An 8,870-nucleotide genomic window follows, 5' to 3' on the forward strand; every position below is an offset into this window, starting at 1 on the left:
TTGCTACGTGTACTGTGTTAGGCTAACTGAGACTTGTCATTTGCACTTATATATTGTTGCTCTTTTGTTAGTTTTCACTGCTTTTATTGTCCTCATTTGTAAGTCGCTTTGGATAAAAGCGTCTGCTAAATGACTAAATAAATAAATCTAGATTTTGCCCATAATGAAGCTTTGAAATACAATGTTCATGTAATTTAACATTTCACAGAAATGTGAATACTGCAGAATGGAAAGTGGCGCTAACACACACACACACACACACACACACACACACACAGGCACACACGCGCACACTCACACATATACACAAAAGAGAAACAAGAAGAAGAAAAAAGTGTAAAAACTTTTGAACACATTGACATGAGAATCTTCATCAGAGATGCTCATTTCTGCTCCTGTGGAGTTTAATCACAACAGAAAGATTATTTAAAAAATAAATAATCAATTTTTACAGAAAAATGGCCAAAACGATTATGACTCAACTGTTGATGAATATGGTTGACATGGTTGTTTTGTTCTTATACTTATGGATGTTGGTTGGTAAGTTAAACAAGCATCTTTAAGCTATTAGTTCCTGGATTTTTATAGCATAAAATGAAAAGCTAGCCTATTCATAATATACATAACTTCAGATGTTTTATTTAGCCGTCACATAACCCTTTGCATGTGCAAGCTGACTACACTGTAAAAAATGGTATGAGCTATCTACTTAAAAAAATGATGGTAACAATATTACACGTAATATTTTTGAGTAGTTTTTAGGCTTGATTTTTTAATGGAATCTACCTGAATAAATCATGTAAAATCTCCTAAATTATTTAATCTATGACGCAATGATTTTAATATTATTAGTGAAATGTGCTCATTTATTTTAAGTTGATTCTCAAAAGTCTGTGATTTTGAGTGAGGCCTGTTTGTATTTGACTTTGAGTTATTTTATACATTTAAAAGACTGCATACAGCCAAAAAGCTCAAGTAGGAAAATACTTGAGCAATACTGGAAAATACTGCACTAGCACTAGCAAAGCTACTGTTCATTGAACAAGGCTTAATGCCTTAGAGGAATAGTATCCATAACCATAAGCTCTGCTCTTCTGTACAATGGTTACGATTGCACAGTGCAATGGAAACTTCAACGTAACAGAAACTCTTTCAAATGTCAAACATAACTGAACATTAAACATTAATAGATGTTTCCCTTCACTCAAAAACACATAAAATAGCATTTAATTTCAAAATTTACTCTCCATATCCAGCCATATGCAAAGCATGCTGGGAACTAACTATCACCTCTAAAATAAAACTGCAAAATTGAGCTAATTCTCTTAAAATAAATAGGTAGCCTTCTTTCCTTAATTTTTTAAAAGTTTAATCAGTTCCTCAATTCAAGCCTCAAAACTGCTTAAGTTTCCTTTAAAAAACACATCTCTTGGTTTTATTAGTAAAAAGTCCTCAATATTTTCTATACAACACTGAACCACAATTTTTTTAATGAAATATACACACTATTTTTAATTATCACCTTAATTTTTTGGATGAAAATTACAAGACCCATGATTCATTTTTTACAGCTGGACTTTTATCGGCATCTGTGTGATTTTTATTTGTTTGATGAGAATTCATGTTTTTCCATTCTTCTTAATCATTATTATCTGAACCCACTTTAGATATTGAAATGATATAGCACAGATCCCTTCTAATATCTTTTCAAAGAAGCTATATGAATAATTAGTTACAGGCTGGCTTTCAGCCTCAGTTTACGGATGCGTTCTCCAGAGACCCCTTACTTTTAAACTACTTTGCTTTACACTAATTACATTGTTTGCTAATTGTGGGAAAAGACACGTGCACTGAAAGCCCCCCATTATGGTGTCAGTGATCCACAGTGAGCCCTTTGGATCATACATTAATCTTTAGCCGCAAACCTTGTTTGGTTTGATGTAAACACACGTGCTCTGAGGGCAACATGAGATTCATTCAAATGAATCATTCAGATCATGCTGGGAGATGAGTTTGTATAATGTGAATTTTGATGCACTGTACTTATACTTCCTCTGTTTCTTCTCCAGACTAATTTTCACCTGCTGGGAAACTATAGGGCAAATGGAAGAGGTGCATTATGGGCTGCGGCATGCCTTCCTAATGTCCCCAGAGTGATGCCATATGTCTCCTGTTAACAGGGTGAGGGCTGCCGGACACATAATCAATAGATCAATCATAGAATGATCGTTTGCAATCAATCATCCGCCACCTCAGGGTAGCACTCTCCCCTCCATACCGTTCCATTGAACGGGGCATAGTTATGACACATTTATTTCTATCCTGCAACATTTCTCTTTAAAATATGAACAGTGTGTTTGACAGTGTGCCGAAGCACACAAGGTGGCAAAAACGAAAGCATGGAACAGCACAGAGGAAGATCAGAGGAGGTACACTACCCTGTTCAGCCATTCTTCACTTCCCAAGCCGTACCCACTTCATCACAAAAAATCTATAAGCCAGCCCTGTGATTTAACACACATCTGAAGGACTCTCCGTAGTAATCAGCCCGAGTCTGCTGGGGTAAAGCCTGATATCCGTGTGCACCAAAGAACTCCGGATAGGTCTCCATCACAGCGAAAGTGCCGCATGGGACTCCGGCGAGTAGAGAGAATGGGATGAAAGAATAATGAAAAGCCACTGTGAGAGGGACCGAGAAAGCGAGCGAGGGAAAAGAAAGAGAGGGGTATTGTTTCACATCTGCATACTCAGCTCGTCAGTGTTGCCATCTTGAATTCCATCCATTCAGATGGCAGCCACTGTGTAGGCCAGGCCTCCGACGCATTTCCCTGCTGCGTTCACAACAGATGCATTGACACGGCACCGCTGCGGGACATCTGCACCCAGGCGCACGCTTGCATGCTCACGCAAACACTGGGTTGCTTTTGTATGGCGGCTATGACGCAGAATTTTAGTGACAAACGCAGGGGGCTCACAGGCTCTCGGGTGCATATGCTCAGGACCGAGGGTATTGCAGGGCAGGAGAGGTTATGGGCTACTGATGGGGGGTGACAGGGCAGGGGCGTGCATCCCGTGGGGTTTAGAGATATGGTCTTGCGTAGCACTGACCTTCAACATTCCTGGGTGTCTCCTCACCATGTAGTGACGTGGGTGGCCCATTCACCCTTGATCCCTGAAAAATGCTAATGTAGATCCGGGCTGTAAACAATTCAGTTTAGATGTTCTGCTGTACCCATTATTAATGGGTTGCGGTAACTCATAAAACCTTTTTCTGTTAGACCATGCTGATCTTTTGGTGAGTTTTATGGGGTTTTGTGCACTTTTTAGATAGACCAGCTGAAAACCAACTTGGCCAGGCCAGAATTTTGTATAAATTGTTATTTATTTTTTAATCATTTTTTAAAAACATCATTTTTTTTTTAATCATTTTATTTTTAGGGCTGCTATAGTTAATCCTCTAAATGGTCTAAATGGGAACTTGTGCATTACATTTTGCAGTACAGTCTGGCGTTATTTTTATCTAGTTGCATTTTCATGTTTAATGCAGATTTTATCAAATGTTTCAAAGAATACAATTAATTTATTTTTTCCATTTTATTTTATTTTGATTAGTTTTTGACTCATGAAAATGTATTTTAGTTTAGTTTGTTTCCCCATTTATGTTGTTTGTTTCATCTGACAAAAATGTTTTCATTTATTTTTTGTTATAGTTTTTAGACTCGGAAGACCAGCTTAAACCATCTTATACCAGCAAATTGCTTCGACTGGTTTAACCTTTTTTCAGCAGGGAAATCATAATCAGTTTATGTTAAAAAGTGGGCTTTTTGCATCCGGTCTGTCTGGACAGAACCCAGAGAGACAGACTTTCAGACCAACACTGTGTAGGAGCGATAGTCAATGTTATTGTTAATGATAATGCCATGCACTTGTTTTGTTGTTGTCCAGCAATCGAAACATACATAATTAATAACGGCGGGCCATGAATACAATTGTGCCATTGTCAGAGCCTTCTCACATTCTGAAGCACCAGACTAGATTATGAATACATTCAGTGGTGAGACTTCTCAACAAATTCTCCTTTTTAATGTCGGATAAATACTCAATTTTGACCGAAAAGAACACAGGACATCTTGCTCGATAGGCAACCTGCTCTTTCAAAAGGCCATCACAATTGTCACTCTCCACCAATTGGTCCCTTTTGGGGCTTCCTGGCATTTTGCACACAAGCCACTCATCTGTTGAGCGTGGCAGGATTGATGGATGGAGCTGGTGCGTGAACACAAACACAAGACAGGAGTGGCCCCAGTTAACACGGCATTGTACGCTAATGGTCACAGAGGGCCCAGGGCCAATATTTAATTGCTGGGACCAAGCATAGCGAAAAAGGCGCTAAACCAATTAATCCTCTCTGTTTCACCTCCAGTGTGGGGAGAGACGAGGGGGATGAGGCTTTCCTCCTGAGGGGATGCCGAGCTCCTTCACATCCAGCTGTCAGCTATATCAGTTCATCATTCATGTTTTGGGAAACAAAACCTTCCAACTTGCAAATGAGAGGGTTTGATTGGAGTTGGTTTGGGAGTAACACATATTTTTCTCAATCTGTCTGAGAGAATCTGATTGTGTTTTGGACTGAGAAAGAAATCTTCAAGACATTTTAAGGTAACTACCTCTATCTTGCAAAATTATCTGCAAATGTGGATCTATATGCATTCTCACATATAGTAATTGAACTTCATTTAACTGTGCACTGTATCTATATTGGGCACTGAATTTACTACAAAAAGAGATTTGCTATTTCTACCTGATATGACACTTTATTATTTGTTTATTTGGTGTAAATGAATGCAGTTCAGTCACATTTAATGATATCAATAGCAGTTAATTTACCACACATTTTGTTTATCCGACAGAAATTTTAAAATTGTAATTCCATTTTTTAACGTTGTTTTTGCAATGAGATATTTGTTCAAGATGTTCTAAAACTATTTAAAAAAAAATGTTCATTGTTTTATTTTTCAAATACATTTTTTATGAAAACTTATTTTATTTGTTTTACTTTTTTTTAAACCCAATTTTATTTTATCAACATAGATATCCTGATTCGATTCTAATTCACAAGCTCTCGATCCTATTACAATTCTGAATCGATTTGATTCTGATTCTTTTAGGTATGTTTCAGTTATAATCAGAGGCGGACAAAGTACTCAACTCCATTACTTGAGTGAAAGTACAGATACTGCTGGTCAAATATTACTCCATTACAAGTGAAAGTTGTAAAGACAGATTTTTACTTAAGTAAAAGTACAGAAGTACTTGCTTTTAAAAGTACTTAAGTACCAAAAGTACATTTCCTTTTTTATGTCAATGCACTGTTTTATTATTGTTGTATGTAATACTTGCAATACCTCTGAAGCAACTTAAAATACATTACACCTACTGAATACACGGACTAGCTTGTAGTATATTTGGAATAAAGAGTTTTTAGAATGTTAAAAACTAAAAAAAAAAAACCTTAACACCCCTACCCACCCCCACAAAAGCAGTATGGTAGTGATCTCACACAGCTCTGACAGTGCGTGCACAGATCTATGTGTAGAAAAGTGTACTTAAGTACAATACTCAAGTAAATGTACTTAGTTACTGTCCGCCTCTGGTTATAATATCCATTTTGTTTACATATAAATTCTCTCTGCTAATGCTATAAACTATAATTATATATATCAAATATATCAAAATATCAAATTTGAAACTAATTATTAAAATTATTAAAAGATTAAAAGAACCAGCTAATAAGAGACATCCTTTTTCAGGTTGCGCTGTATGTTTAAAAGTAACCAAAATAAAAAGAACCAACTCATTTGCTCATGAATTGGATAATTGGATGTTTATTTTGCTGTACAAATGCGTTTTCATGCAGCCACTTATAATAGGCATACAGTAAAATACCATTCTTGGGGTTTTAAGTATTGATATCAGGATTGTTCTAATAAAGATTAATCATAAAATCATAAAATCAATTATCTTACCCAACACAGACTTCCACGTCAGTGATGAAATGAGCTGGACATAAAACCTTTTAGTCTCCTAAATTTGATGGTATCTTTTAGCGAATCATCTTATTTCCCTGAAACCAGCATGGCACAGACCTTAATTTGACCCAAACTTATAGATTATTCCAGAAGTATTTGGAGCTGTCACCTCTGACACCACCTGCCTCCCCTGTCGAACGCGTCCTGTTGGCTGTGAGCCCGATTAGGAGTGTTAACGGTGTGAAAGTGTCACTTGCGTAGTGCAAAGAGCAAGAGTTCCTGACCTTTGTTTTGATTTAAAAATCAAACGAGTGCCAGCAGTGGGCTGAGGGAGCGCCTGGCACGGGGTTGACGGGATGACCTCTGACCCCTGGGGGCGTGTTGAGGGGAGATCGGCTGGATTTTGCCCCTGAATGTCAGGCCCCTGGGCAGCAGACCCTTACAGGCTTGGTAATGATTTATGGGGCAGGGGTGTCATTGATGGCTGCTTGGCCCTGGGGAGGCCCTAAATGGTAGTTTTGACAGTGCTGAAAGCAGAGGTTAAAGGTGATCAGTAACATGGCTGGTGAGGAGGAGAAGGAGAAAGAAAGAGAGGGATGGAGGCTGAGTGATTTTTTAAATGCCCACACTCATTATTTGACTCTTTGTGTCTGTCTTTCTAATTTGTGTCTTATGAGCAGAACTGTTCTCTCTCTAAGTAAGAGAGGTGGATGAGTGGGCACATTTCAGTGATGGGTAGTGGACATTAGCATCTGTCTGCTTTCTGTTTGTTCTCTGTGCCTCTCCTGTCTGTGATTACCTCCATTGTCCACTATTTATGAAATGAAATGAAATGAAATGCACTTTATTGTCCCCAAAGGGAATTTTTTTTTTGGACTCAAGGTGAATTTACATTGACAAATACATTGGATAATAAATAGCAAATACAAATAAGAACAGATACAATAAAAACATAATTACTGACCTTAAAAAAACAACAACAAACAATTATACCTGCACAGTGGCAGTCTGTACCGTCTTCCAGAGGGTAACAGTTCATACTCTGTGTGCAGTGTGTCAGCTAAGATTTTATGTGCTTCCCTGAGAACTGTTCATACAGTGACTCAAGGGTCTGATATTCCCCTTTCCCTGCAGTCTTCATTGCAATTTTAGCCATGTTTCATGTATAATTACTAGTGTATGATCACCTACTAATCTGGGGTCGAAAATCATCTCTTCTGTTTTTGTATTTTTTTTTGTATTTAAAATAAGATTATTTAAATCACACCACTCTACACATCTTGAAACCTCTGAAAAATATACTGACGGATCAGAATTATCATACAAAAGGCTAAGTACAGCTGTATCACCTGAAAATTTCACAATGAAATTATTCTGATTACAACTTGAACTCATTAGTATACAATGTGAAAAGTATAGGAACACTGACACATCCCTGTGGAACACCTGTGCTGATACGTTTCAGTTCTGATAAAGTGCGGTTGACTCTAACTTGTTCAGTCCAATTAGTTAAGAATTATAAATACCACTTGATTAAAAAGGGATTCACACTTAATGTTTTTAATTTATGAATTAAAAGGTGGGGCTTAATCATAAAAAAAGCTGAAGTAAAATCCACAAATAATAGCCGTGCATAGGCTTTTGTATTTTCCAGATGTTTAGTGATAAAATTAGTAACCGTATTAACCGCATCTTCAGTACTACGACCCTGCCTATACGCAAACTGTAATGGGTCAAGTACTACATTAAACTTCTGTCTTTAAAATGGACACCATATACTTATCAAAGCTTTTCATTACACAAGATGTAAAGGCTACTGGTCTAAAATCATTGTTCTCACTTGAACCTGGTTTCTTTGATCATGGAAAAATAGTAGATTTTTTTTCCCAGAGATCACGTATAGTATGAGAGTATTTAGTCATTGTATAATGTCTCTTAGTCACTTCCACAGTACTATATACACATTAAAATGACCTTGCATACACTGCAAAAAGTGATGTGCCATTAGTTATTTCTAGCTGATCTGACCCATCATTGCTTTCTTTGGTGTAACCTGATGTAGTCAGGTTGGTTCAGTCACACTGAGTTATTTATTATTTTTTTACTTAAAAAAATCAGTAATTCACCACATAAGCACATTTTCTAGGTCTTGTTGCTAATACAAAATGGTTTGTATTTGTTCAAATTTGTTCAGGAAACTAGTTTGATAAATTGCACATTTCATTTTCCTTTTTTCCCCTGAAATTATTAATTTTTTCAGGGAAACATTCAGATTAAAATCTAAGAATATATATTTTAATTTTTATTAAAGTGATTACTTATTTTTAATTTTTTGAATAATAATTAAAAAAACACACAAACTTTAAATATTTTAAGCATAATAATTATTTAGAATTTTCATAAATAATATAAATTATTTACAGCTAATTTATTTTAAATAATTTCACATTTTTATAATTATTTAAAATATACAAATTTAATTATATTTTAAATAATATTTTTTTATATTTATGCGTTTTTTTTTTTTTCATTTTGCATCACTTCACCCTTAATTGACTCTTGGCAGTTGTTTTCTGAAAATGGTTCACTGTTGCCACTATTGATGTTTCCATTTTCATCTTTTCTGTCTCTTTCTCTGTCTTCATCTTGTCACAGCTCTCAATCTCTTTGTCGCCAGTCAATCTTTTCCTGCTCTGTTTTTCACGTCTCTCCCTCTCTTTCCTGGTATCTCCCTTAGTTCTTCAGTCTTTTTGACTGAGTGGATGGTTTCAGTCTTGTTCTCTGAGAGTATGTCCCCCTCCCATCCATAAGGAGCTCTCAGAAGTGAGCTGATTAAGATGA

Source organism: Sinocyclocheilus anshuiensis, unplaced genomic scaffold (assembly GCF_001515605.1).
Source record: "Sinocyclocheilus anshuiensis isolate Anshui unplaced genomic scaffold, SAMN03320099.WGS_v1.1 scaffold782, whole genome shotgun sequence".
NCBI classification, from domain to species: domain Eukaryota; kingdom Metazoa; phylum Chordata; class Actinopteri; order Cypriniformes; family Cyprinidae; genus Sinocyclocheilus; species Sinocyclocheilus anshuiensis.